Source organism: Lissotriton vulgaris, chromosome 10 (genome assembly GCF_964263255.1).
Source record: "Lissotriton vulgaris chromosome 10, aLisVul1.2, whole genome shotgun sequence".
Taxonomy (NCBI): domain Eukaryota; kingdom Metazoa; phylum Chordata; class Amphibia; order Caudata; family Salamandridae; genus Lissotriton; species Lissotriton vulgaris.
The window spans coordinates 143,458,833-143,472,531 of record NC_141698.1 but is presented as its reverse complement, the minus strand read 5'-3'; positions in this window follow the sequence as shown (position 1 = coordinate 143,472,531).

Sequence of the window (13,699 nt, the reverse complement as noted above, 5' to 3'; positions counted from 1 at the left end):
GATTTTACATCCAGCCTTCTCGAAAACACTGCTCACCTTGCTATTAGGAAGAATAATCTCCTGGTGCTAGGCGACTTGAACGCTCACTTTGATGACCCCCTTGATTCTGGGGCCAAGGACATTAGGTCCGCTCTCCAGTCTCTGCAGCTAGATCTTATAAATTTTGATCCCACTCACAGACAAGGTCACCTTCTTGACCCCATCTTTGGGAACGTCTCCAGAGTACATGCTCTTTCTCCCATTCCAGTACCCTGGTCAGATCACTCTATTGTTCCTTTCTACCTGCATAGATCTGAGCCCGATCTGAATAAAAATGACACGGATCTTCGGTACCAGCGCCGGAAATGGAAAAATTTCTCTCAGGACACGTTCAATAATTTGATTGGAACAGGAGACTCTCTTGAAAGCACTGACTGTGAAATAGCCTACAGACAGTTGCAGGACAGAATTTTAAGGGCCCTAGACAAAACCGCCCCTACTTGCAACCTAAAAAATCTCATCAGCCCCAGAAAATCCACTCCCTGGTACACCGCAGAACTACAAGCCTGCAAATCTGCATGCAAGAAATTAGAACGTGACTGGCGCACTAATTTTTGCCCAGTTATTAAACTTCAATATAAACAAGCGCAAAAGGAATACTATAAAAAAATCCGTATTTCTAAAGCCATGCATTACAAGACACGCATTGGGGAGGCAGAGAACTCTTCCAAAGAGCTTTTTAAAATTTTTAAGGAAATTTCTGTGCTCACTAATGACAATGCGCCTTGCGACAACTCAGTGGAAACTTGCAATAAGATTGCTCGCTACTTCTCAGATAAGATCACCAACATCTACACCAGTTTCTCTGACAAGCTGCCGTCTGGCCATGATTTTACAGAGAGCGCTGTTACTAAGTCCACTGAGTCTTGCCTCCAATGCTTCTCGGTTCCCACTCCCGATACGCTTATAAACATTTGCAAAAGCGTCAAATCAGGCTCACCTCGGGACCCTGCTCCCCCGAAAGTACTCGGAGAGGGCCTACAGGTACTGGAACCCTACTTCAGGCAGATTATTCAGCTATCCTTCTCCTCTGCGTACCTACCTACTGATTGGAAGAAGGCTATTGTATTACCTATCAAAAAGAAGCCGAATGTAAGTCAGGACACCTTGGAAAATCTAAGACCAATCTCTCTACTACCCTATCTGGCCAAAGTGACCGAAAAAATTGCTAACAAACAACTTATGGCTCACTTTGAAGCTAATAAATGCCTGCACAGCTCCCAGTCCGGTTTTCGGACTAATTACTCCACCGAGACAGCCCTCCTGAGAGCTACTGAAACGCTTAGGGCAGGAGCTGATGAGGGTCATACGATGGCACTCATAATGCTCGACCTCAGTGCTGCGTTTGACACTGTGGCCCATTCCACCCTGCTACAGTGTCTAAACCAGGCTGGGGTCACAAAGGAGGCATTGGGATGGCTTAAATCTTTCCTTATAGACCGAAGCTTCCAGGTTCAGAGAGGTAATTCCCTTTCTGACAGCATTGCCCTTGAACAGGGGGTGCCTCAGGGCTCTGCCCTGAGCCCCACCTTGTTTAACCTGTATATGGCTCCACTGGCGGAGGTGGTTCAATCGTACGGCATAAAAATCGTATCTTATGCCGACGATACGCAACTCCTCATCTCCCTATCCCAGACACCCACCTTGGCTGCTGCTAATTTTAGAACATGCATGCAGGAGCTTGCAGGCTGGATGAACCAACACTGCCTCAAGCTCAATGGTTCTAAAACTGAGGTGCTGGTGATTGGGGGTAACTCGGACAGTTGGACCCGGGACTGGTGGCCTTCCTGTCTAGGTACCATGCCTTCCCCATGTAAGGAAGCTAAGAACCTGGGTGTTTGGGTTGATCCCAGACTCTCCTATGACAGCCACGTCCAGAAGCTAACAGGAAAGTGCTTTGGTGTACTGAAGACCTTAAATCGCACCCTAGACCTCCTTCCTCTAGAGGCCAGACGCACGATGACTCAAGCCCTGGTCACCTCCCGTATTGACTACGGTAATGTCCTTCTCTTAGGCACCACCGAGAAGAACATTAAAAAACTTCAGGTGCTCCAGAACACGGCGGCCCGTCTGGTCCTCAGGCTTCCCAGAAGAGCGGCCTCCAAGCCTTCACTAGTTGCTCTTCACTGGCTCCCTATAAAAAAGAGAATCTTGTTTAAAGCGCTCCTCATGTGTTACAGGATTACCTCTCAGGCAGCCCCTGAATATCTGAAGGATCTCGCAATCCCCTATGTGCCCAACAGAGAACTGCGTTCCAAGGGTACCAGGCTTCTGTGTGCCCCCCGGATAAACAAAGCAAGAATGGGAGGGCGCTCCTTTAGGGCGCTGGCAGCCAAGAATTGGAACCTTCTTCCTCTGCACATTAGGTTGGCTGAGACAGAGGCCGTATTTAGGAGACTCTTGAAGACTCACCTTTTCGCCCTTTAGGTCGCTCACTCTCCCCTGCTTCTCTCTCCACAGCGCGGGGACACGCCGAGATGGCGTCACCAGGCGCTTTATAAAATCCTTTATTATTATTATTAAAACAAAAAAATAGCAATGTGAGTATATACAATTCTTGCATTAGAAGTTTGAGAAAAAGGTATTGTCTCACTATATCAATCTCATTTCTCCAATAAAATACTGAATCAATATATCTAATTCTGCAGACTGGGGTCTTTGGTTAATGTACTAGAGGATTCTTTGAAATTTCAAAGTCTACTTCGGGAACAGCATCATATGGGTTCAAGGCTGGCCACCCATGACAGGCACCTAAACTGACATGCTGGACGGCATTCAAATCTGAACACCATGCATAGACATGTTGATTCTGGATCAAAATCCTCCCAACATTAAGAAGGCTTGTCAACCAATTCTTTCAGCTTTGAATAATTCACAGAAGAGAGCTCTGTTTCCAGGTTGACTTTTCAATAGAATGTAATTATTGAAAACGTTTTTTGTATGTTTGCAAGGAATGTTAATCAGGGGAGTGTGTTACAATACATTGCTTAAAAATAATCATTCAAAAGACTCATCATCATGGGCAAACATTTTAGCGTTTCAAATGTAATTTCCATAGCAGCTCAACAAAGAGTCGGCAGAAGCATGCATGATGTAATGTAGCAAGATCAGACAGGATCTCAAAGTCCTCGTAATGGCAGAACACCATGTGACTTCAAATCTGATTGCCTGAACTGACACTTGCTCTCAAAGTGAACTTGCCAGTTGTATAAACCACCCTTCTATGCAGCATGGATCAGACCACAAAACAGGGCACCAAGATGGTTAATTGAGGTGAAGATTTCACTCAATGTGCCTTAACTAGAGGAGATTTAGGGCCAGATGTAGGTAGCCCAATACCAGTCGGTAACGGCCGAAATTCAGTAATTTACTGAATTTCGGCCGTTACCGACCGGTATTTAGCCCCTTCCAATGTAGGTGACGATTCGATAAATACCGAATCAGTTATGTAGCTATGTAGAAAGCACATTAAGGAGTACTTATGTGCTGTGAGAGTTCGTTAATTGCCACCAACTTCAAGTTGGTGGTAATTACTGAATTCTTTTAAAAGTTCACTTTTGAATTTAATTTGAAGTGCCATGTGGCAGACATAGATGCCCTTAGGGCATGTATTTGTGTGCCACATGTACACCCATGCACTATGCAGGGGTGCAACAGGGTGTCAATGTGACAGCCTGCCACCCTTGAATATGTGCCCCCTATTACCGATTCGGTATTTACCGAATCGGTAATAGTGAATGGCTTCCAATTCATTCCTATGGGCTTCCAGACCCATAGAAATGAATGGGAATTACCGAATCGGTAAATACCGATTCTTAAATACCGAATCTTACCGATTCGGTCAATTTTACCGAATTTTTCCCTACATACCATTTACCGATTCTAAAATACTGAATCGGTAAAATTCGGTATTTTAAATCGGTAAATGTAGAGTACCTACATCTGGCCCTAAGAGACATGACCATTGGACCAACAAAACTTAATTAATGCCCCTGTAATTTATTTACATTTCTTTCTTTAACAGTGCTCTTTAATTTCATCATAAGGCAGCAATCAATCGAAATGTTCCAATTCGTAAATTCACCAATCCATTTAAATTTGCCAACATTAGGCCATCCAGTTCCCACTGCAGGCTTCAAATCAAATTTCATACAATCCTCATTTAGAAAACATATTATAGGATTCCTGTCATGATATAACCTCAATGTTATATATTATGTACTGATCTTCAGCCCTCTGTACTATGATGTAGGTGCTGATAGAATGTAGGCTGAGGATTGTGGACGTATTCTGTGGTGACAGCGAAGGGGTTCCTGTGTGTGTGTCCTCCGTTGCTGTGTAATTTATTTGTGGTAATGAACTTGCCTCCATTTGGTATGATGTCTCGGAGACTAATTACTACATAATCCTTGGTGACGATTTGAACTAGATGGTGCAGTTGTTTGTCCACAGCTCCTGATTCATCTCTCAAGTTTTACGGCTGTCTGTTCGTGTGAGCCGAGAAGTTTGCCTCAAGAAGACAGCAATGTATTTCTTGTCATTGGCAGATGAGATGAGATCTTCACTGTATATGTGCTGCAACATTTAAGCATTTGCAGTGCTTGTTTGCCACAGCATAGTGTCAGTCAAGAGCTAGGTAACTGTCCCACAAGATGGGGTTAACCAGGGTCATTACTTTAACCCTGTATGCAGCTCAAGTTTGCTTTGAAGCATCTTGAAAACTGCAACAGTCATCAACCATCTTACTGAGTATCTGTTTTCACTTTAGTTGGCTGGCACTATGTTGGGAGAACTTTTATGCTTACGCCAAATCTGTTGTGGCTAGAGCACTACGTATTGGTTTCAGGTGCCGTTTGAGAGTATTATATCGTATACACTCTTACAGGTCAGCGGTCTTGTTATCCGGTGCCGGCACTGGATATATGTAACATGTCATCCGCGGGCCAAGCATGGCCCGCGGGGCTAAATAAACGGGGAGTAACTGCACATGTTTCACCTCCCGATCCAGCCACCAGTGTGTACGTTGCATTTATTATAGTGCTCTAATATAAGGCCTTGCCACCACTGTCACGTCACCACACTGGTGATGAAGGGGTCGTGATCCACGCCGCATCATGCTATCTGGTTCAGCGCTGATGCCGACCCCTAAATCGACACACCACTAATGCTGTGGGCAGCACCTGGAGTCCTCACGGTGACGCGCGCACCTAGGAGGCAGCATCACACATTCCCGTGTGCCTCAGTGAGGACAGCGGAGCAAGACCTAATGCAGAAGAAGCGGTGAGTGCGACCATCTTGCTTGGCAAGACTCTGCGCGAGCCCCTGCTGGACCTTGTATACGCGGAGGAGGACATCCCATCCTGTTAGCCCCACCCGCACAGGAAAGACCGCCGGGGCACACACAGCCATGCTGCTCCCGGGTAGCCAGCAAGTCGACTGGCTGAAGCCCTTATAGGTAAGAAAAATAAAAAATACATCCACAATAAACAAAGGAGGTTTTAAAAAAAAGAAGGGAGAAAACGCTAAGGAAGGACAGAGGAAAAAAAAAAAAGCAAACACACATTAAAGGCAGTAAACCAGCATATAGGCACAAATACAGAATAAATCTGAGGCAGGAGTTCAAAGAAGCAAAGGAAGAGCGAACGTGATAAGAAAAAGATACAAACAAGGAAAACAAAAGCAAAAAAGTGCCAAAGACGCCACAATATTGCCGACGCAAATCCAGGCTCAGCCCTAGCAGAGGATCCCAGTTCAACATGCCCTCACAGGAGTACTGCCGATTTCAGGGAGCTAGAAGACCCGGCGACAGCGTCTCCACGGTGGAAGATTTGATTCGAGAGACTAAATAACTATTTTGTTGCTACAAGAGAGACTGACAGAGCCGTAAAAAGGTCATTACTCCTCCACTACGCCGGGGATGAAATCTTGAAGTTATTCAAGCATCCACACAACATGGGCATCGCCACAGACTACGGCACCGCTGTAACAGCGCTCAATGCTCACTTTGACCCACAGCTCAACCGGACTTCGAAAGGTTCAAGCTACGCCAGGTACATCAACGTGAAGGCAAGTCCATTGACGCGTTCTACACCTGGTTGCATGAGCTGGCCTGCACCCCTATAGGTAGATGACCAGCCAAAGGAGTTCAGAGCCCAAATCATCCAAGGATGCCGGGACAAAGTGCTCCGAGGCCTCATTCTACGCCAGCCAGAAATCAGTTTATAGAGCATCCTAATACTGGCTCAAACCCATGACTTGTCCGCAGCACGAGCCAGCCAGATGGACCAGGCTCTCACAAAAGCCCAAGAAAGACCAGGGAGCATCACGGTAGAGCGAGCCGACACCCTCTGCACATAGACAAGGAACGACACGTACAGAAAACAAAAGGTCAAAACGTCCAAGGCGAAGTGCGGCTGCTGCAGGCGTGACGTGCACCCTGCTAATGAATGCCCTGTGCAAGGCTTATCCTGTGCCAACTGTGGGATCCCCAACCACATTGCGGCAGTCAGTCGGAGGAAAACCCGAGGAAAGGATATCAGAGGCCATGGACCGCCATCGAGGGCAGTGCGCCAACTGTCCATCATAAACCCAGCTCAACGAAAGGATCCAAAAGGGACCAGTCAATTGAACCAGGGACCGGGAGACTCATCCTGTGACGAAGACGAGAAAGAAACCTTCCTCTTCTCCTTCACGCAAGAACTCAAATGCCACAGGAGGTTGCAGCCAACATGTGTAGTCAAGATTGCCAGATCTGAAGTCAAGGCAATCATCGACACAGGGGCATGGGTCAACATAACGGGCACCCAGCAGTACCGCCGCCTCCAGACCAGATCGCCTCTCACACCATCTCGGACCAAAATCTTCGCCTACAGAAGCCAGTCCCCATTGCCCCTCAAAGGAGAATGTCAGTACACCATTATTGGCAGCCACACTGCCGAAGACTTAGGACTAGTGTCCTTCACCAGTAGCAAAAATGAAACAACAGGAGAGAAAGGGTTTTATTAGGACCACTCTTTTACCCCTTCCAAATAAATGTATTGCTATCAACATAAGAGTGTCAAACAAATGGAAATGAACAACAAAGAATGAAACACAAAACCAGTTGTGCAAGTAGACAGTGTAGACATTTACACCGACTAAGAGTTCTGAAATTTAGTAAAGAGATAGGGTGCACGTGCTTAGTGTAGAAAAAGGACCCTAAGGCACCAACTGAAAAAGTTGGTAGACAGTTGTCTTCATTGGGTCCCTAAGAGTTGGAAAAGAAACTGAAATGGTGATTGGAAAAGTGCTTTAAAAAGAGTGTGGGCTACTCAACAAACAATAATTTTATTGAGAAGGTAGCTCTCACTCTATTAAAAACAATGAAAAAACAATGGACTGGTGATTGGTTGAGTTAGCTTGAACCAATAAGTCCTCACAATGGTGACAAATAAACAAAGATGGTCAACATGTTTCTGCTAAGGAGCCCAAAGTCAGCTCAGCATTCGTCAGGACCAAAACGCTCATTCATACTCCTTGGTGGGCACTCACTAAGGTGTCCTAGCCTAAGGTGCAGAAATGGAAAACATTTTTTTAACTAATACAACCTGATTACTGTAAAAGTTCCTATGATGGATGAATCTCCAAGAAGTCTTGCCTCATTAACGGAGACAAAAAATCTGAAAAATAAAAGAGACAAACAAATCTGTTTTGAATGTAACTATTCCGTAATTATCAAAATTCAGTTTATCTAAGCAAACGTGCACATGTATTCCCAGTTAATGAAATTACTACAGAGAATTATACTGTTGAAAATACAGGGTACAGTGCCCAGGAGAAGGCTATCTCATTATATGAGTTCTCAAACAAGTGCTCACTGTTTATTTAGCCTATATCAGAGGACACGCAAATCATATTATGTCTGCATGTTTAAAGGGTAGATACTTAATTAGTGAAAGTGCTCATCGAAATAAAAGACCAACCAAAGATTGGAATTTTTAGAAATGCAAAAACGTCCCTTGAATAGGGCGCAATCAGGTAGCATGTCGTGTCAGAGAGGGTAAACTCACTTTAAAAAGTCCGTTGTCAAACATCATGGGCTGGCGGTGGGGGGAAACCTTCATGCTCGGTCAATCTGTCAGCATAACACAGTGATGTTATTACGCTATAAAACTCCTCTGCTAGCGTGTGATTGGAGTTACAAAGGTTACTAGCGGTAATTAGAGTGAAGATCGTAAACCTACTTGCTCCGATGCGACTCCCCGCCTGTAAACCTGCTTAGACCACAACCGCCGCCCGCAACAACCTAGAGGCAATGCGGTCGCGGATTTGTTTTGTAAGAAAAATGCGGAAGTTCGGGAAGGGCGCGGCTCGCGTTGTTAGCGGTCACGTGCTCCTGCAACTTCTCATTTTACTTAGAGGGGCCTCACTGTTTCATTGTTAACTGTGCCGCGTTCGCAGACTATCGGCATAATATACCGAAAAGAACCCATTGCTTTAGGAAAATGAGTTGTGTTATTGGTATTACATTCAAAAAAGAGGCATATATCACCAGTGTACTTGCGGGATACAAGGATGTCAAGACGCATACCGGGTATAGTTATTTAAGTTGACAGACGATTGGTCACTCTATCAACCTAACCCCAACAGTGTATTCAATTACATGCTTATGCATTTTAGTTAAGTTGGAAATAATGGAAAACATAAAGCAGAAGGTAGCTTGTAGAGGAAAAAAGTATGAGTAACCCTTATATCAATTATGTCAGGCAAAGAGCCACTGACAGAGAAACCTGCAATGTCTAAGGAGAATAATGGTGCAGTTATCTCCGCATTACCATACCCCACGGAATATCGTCATTGAGGCCGTGGAGGTGTGTGGAAAGGCGATATATCCACCTTTGCTCCTTTTCGAAAAGAGTGCCTTCATTGTTTGAGTTGATTTGCTCTATTACCACCCATTTCACATCATTGGGGCCATGTCCATTTTCCAAAAAATGGGTAGTTAGTTTGGTAGTGTTCCTGCCACATCTAACATTACTGAACTCTTAGTCGGTGTAAATTTCTACACTGTCTACTTGCACAACTGGTTTTGTGTTTCATTCTTTGTTGTTCATTTCCATTTGTTTGACACTCTTATGTTGATTGCAATACTTCACCAGTAGCATCCAAGCACACCAGGTTGATGACATCCTGGACTAGTTTCCCGAGCTATTCCAGGGGCTAGCCCTGATCAAATAAACACCCATCAAACTGCAAATTGACAAGGCAGTCACCCCCGTGGCACTACAACACCTATGCATCCCATTCCACCTGGGACCCCTGGTGGAAAAGGAGCTTGAAAAAGCGAAACAAACAAGGAGTAATTGAAAAAGACTTGTGTCTGATACTGTGGGTATCCCCGATGGTGATCGCAGAGAAGCCCTAGCAGCCAGGCAAAATATGAACATGCATCGATATGAGGCTGCCCAACCCTGCTATCAAGTGTGAGCGACACATCACACCAGCGATGGATGGCATTATTGCGGATGTCAATGGGTCTCACTTGTTCTCCAAACTGGACCTCAACACTGAGTATCACCTACTACCCCTGGCGGAGGAGAGCAGATACATCACGACGTTTAATATGCACCTGGGGCTGCGATGATACAAGCAGCTGAACTTTGGAAAAGCGTCTGCGGCTGAAGTCTTTCAGAATACCATATGTGAGATGATCCCTGGCCTGCTCGCCATCCTGAACATCAGCGACGATATCTTGATCGACTCCGCCACTGCAGCTGACCACCATAAACAGCTGAAAACCACCCTCAGTGAAGACGGTGTGACACTGCACCAGGATAAGTGCTTGTTCATCCAACCCTCATTGAAATTCTTCGGGTATGTCTCCTGAAACTGATTGTACCCTAGCAAGTGAAGTATTAATTAAGGATGACATAACCTCACTTTATAGCTAAGCAAGAGACTTTTGTGAGAATGCATAAAGGTGGTGTTGATTCGGGTGGAAGTGTGGAGGTAAGTTAAATTATGATTATTTTCAACCCCTCCCATGGCCTGACCAAGGAATATTTGCCTTGCCTGCAGTAGCTGAACCTAAGAACTGGGATGTGTAAATAGTAAGGGTCCATTAGATGTGATGTGATCGTAATTGATACTACTGGATGGTCAGTTCTGCAGTCATCTTATGCTTTATCAAGTACTACATGCTTGGTTTATGATGACTTGTCAAAATGTGTGCAGAACAAACCTACACTCGAGAGCATCAAGCGTATCTAAAATTGTATGTAATGATACCTTCAAACTCAGTTGACACAGTAGGAAAATGTAGGCCCCAAATCCGAGTGATCAAACTACCACCCCCTTGAGTTGCACCATCTATAGTTCTGGGGCCACAAGTAACCCACCTGTTAACGCTTTTTTCGCCAGGTTGATAATCAAAGCCCTCCAGTACCCATGTGTCCGTTTTGAGGTTTCTCAATAGGGATTCCATCTGCTGTAGTAAGGAAGGCGACAATTTAGATTTCCACATCCCTTACACTCTTTGTATTTTTTCTTCAACATTCCCAATCACCAAGGCTTGCTATTCACTTTGACTTCACTAGATCTGCATATAGTAATCGATCAAATCATGATACAAATTTCAGAACGGGCTTCACTCAGAAATGTAAACAATAATTATTATACAAAAGAGCAGCCGAGGCTATGCCCCTCAGCTTCACGAATACACTCAGGACCAAATTTGCTAATGCTTTGAGACAGGTTTGCGCCACTTCTCCGAGGTAAACCTGGTGCTTAGAGTTAGGGTCTGGCTTTATAACCAGCAAAAATCAGGATTTGCAATTGATAGTACCCTAAAGTAGAGCAAAGTTGCTCTACGCACTGATTTTTGTCAAGGACGCCCATGTGTTTTGATGCAAAATCCTTAACCACAAATATTGGTAGACAGGGATTTGTGGCAAAATCTTGCTCCTCCTCGAGGCAGGTGGAATGAGGAGAAATGTTTTCATTTCTCCTCTTTTTTCAAATTTGAATGTGTGCTGCATTGTACAGAATGATTTCCATTTGGCTGGGTCCAAACTGGAATGGCGTGGTTAACAAAACAATGATGCATTTAGGCCCAGATCTCTGACTGGGGGTGAGTGCTTGAAATTGTTCAGAATTCCTTCCATCAATTGTTGTTTCTGCAATGTACAGCACACATACAAAGTAGAAAAAGCCTTAAAGCATAACTTTTGTACTTAAAGGGAATCCTCATTGGTAAAAAAACCTATACTTCAGAGAATGCTCACAGGGCATGGCTACAGCACTGAGGCGACATGGCGGACCCAGCGTGAGCTCTGCCGCACCGCGGAACTCTTACTACATTTAAGAGCTTCATATCTGGCTGCCATTACTTATAGCGGACATTATATCTACACTAGTTTTAGGGTTTACTACAGCAACTGTTGCACATTCTCTTCTTTTACTCCTGCTGGTGATTTCCTGTATAATCTACAATGGCTAATGAGTCTCACATCGCCAGATCCTCTATATCTGGAACAAAACCGAAAAGACATTAAAATGACCCGCCTTCTCCCATTCATTCTTTTCAGAATCCCGTTTTAGATTCAATATTGGATGAAGTCTGTGGCTACAACCATTTATGGCACGACAAATGAAAAGTTAAAACAGATTGAGGAGAGATGGATTGTTATGGAAGGTAAAGTTCTGGAACTAGAACAACTTGTTAGCGATCTGCAAGATGCTTCATCAAAGATATCTCTACTGGAACAGGAAATTCATAAGCTAAAAATCCACACTGAGGACCTTGAAAACCGATATCGCTGAAATAATTTATGCCTTTATGGCCTTCCGGAAAACATTGAAGGTGCAGACATGGTATCGTTTTTTCAGAAATTCCTTCCAGAACTTCTAGATCTTCAAGTGTCAGCAAGTCCCCTCAATATACAAAGAGCTCATCACCTGGGACATCTAAATCCTAATGATACTAAACCACATGGAATCATCATGCTTTTTCCTGAATTTACTGAGCTGATGCATGTGCTGAAGGCTGTAAGACTTAAACGTCGTCTCATTTGGTCTGGCCACAATCTTTTTATCTCCGATGATATCTCTAATGCAACGAATGCTCATCGCAAAGCAGGCCCGGGGCAAGGATCTCAGGTGGGGGAGGGGCAGGGTGGGGGGTTGTAAAATGCGGGATATGGACCATTACAGGTAAGTAACGAAAAAATAAATAAAACGAATTTCGTTGCCTACGCTGCATCACATTTGGCGATGCAGCGTGGGCAACGAAAATTGTTTTATTCATTTTTTTCGTTACTTACCTGTAATGGTCCATATCCCGCATTTTACAACCCCCCACCCTGCTCCTCCCCTGCCTGACGTCACCGCCCCGGTATAACGCCCTGCACGGGCCGGGCCTGTCACAAAGAATTTCTGGCTTTATGTCTCAAATGAGACACCTCAACATCCAATATGGAATCCTCCATCCGTGTCTCTGCAAGATTACTCATGGTGGATGGTCACGCTCCATTGATTACCCGTAAAAACTTAAACTCTATCTTCAGATTTTTTCATCTAATGGAATAGATACCAATACTTGATTTTTCCATTTTTTAGGATTACTGCTCTGAATCCATAATATATCTTCTTTTAATGTTCTCACTTTATTTGTTGTTCCTTCTCTACATGAAGCTCAATCTTCCTTTTTTCTCCTATTTACTCATTGCTCAGATCCGTGCTCTCTGGCACCACTATGCTCCTTTGTTTTCGTCTCCTCTCTCTGTTACAGTTCTGGCTGTTATGCCTTTATCTGTTCGCTTGTTTCTTTTTCTGCTTCTTCTCTTTTCTCTTTCCTTCTCTCTTCTTCTTCTATTTTCTCTCTTCTTTGTCTCCGTACTATTTTTTTCTTGGCTTCTCTATATCTGTTTCGCTAAAATTTCGATAAAATTGTTCAACTTGTTGCATGTATATATTAGTACTGTGTTTTTTCCATAGCATTTACCATATGACTCTCATTTGTGGCGTTTTATCTTTTGTAGCTGTATTCCAGATGTGTATCAACTCCATTCGTGTATTACCCTCCTATCCCTCCATTATGTGCACATTTGTCACATGGAATGTTTGTGGTCTTAGGAATCCCGTCAAAAGACAAAAGGTATTATCTCATTTATCCAAGCTAGACTCTCAGGTCTCTTTTCTTCAAGAAAGTCATTGTACTGAAGCAGAGTCACTTAAGTTGAAAAGACATTGGGTGGGCCAAATTTTTTATTCTCCTGCATCTAGCAAAAAAGGGGGTGTCGCCATATTGTTTCAAAAGTCGTTATTTGTACAAATTTTGTCTATACCAAATGATGATGTTGGACGTTGGGTAATTTCAAAGGTTGTTATACAAAACAAAACTCTAGTCTTGCTAAATATTTATGGCCCTGTTAAACCGGAACCTAAGTTTTGGAATGCCATTAAAATTCTGCTCTATTCCATAGACTGCCCTAATATTATTGTTGCTGGTGATTTTAACCAATGGATGACCCTTTTTCTGATAGACTATCTACATGTAAATTTAACCCTGATAAATCCCACAAAGCATTTCAATCGGCCATTGCCTCTCGTTCATTATATGATGTTTGGGAGACATGTAACCCTGACTTGAATATTCTTTTTTTTCTAATGTGCATCAAACTCG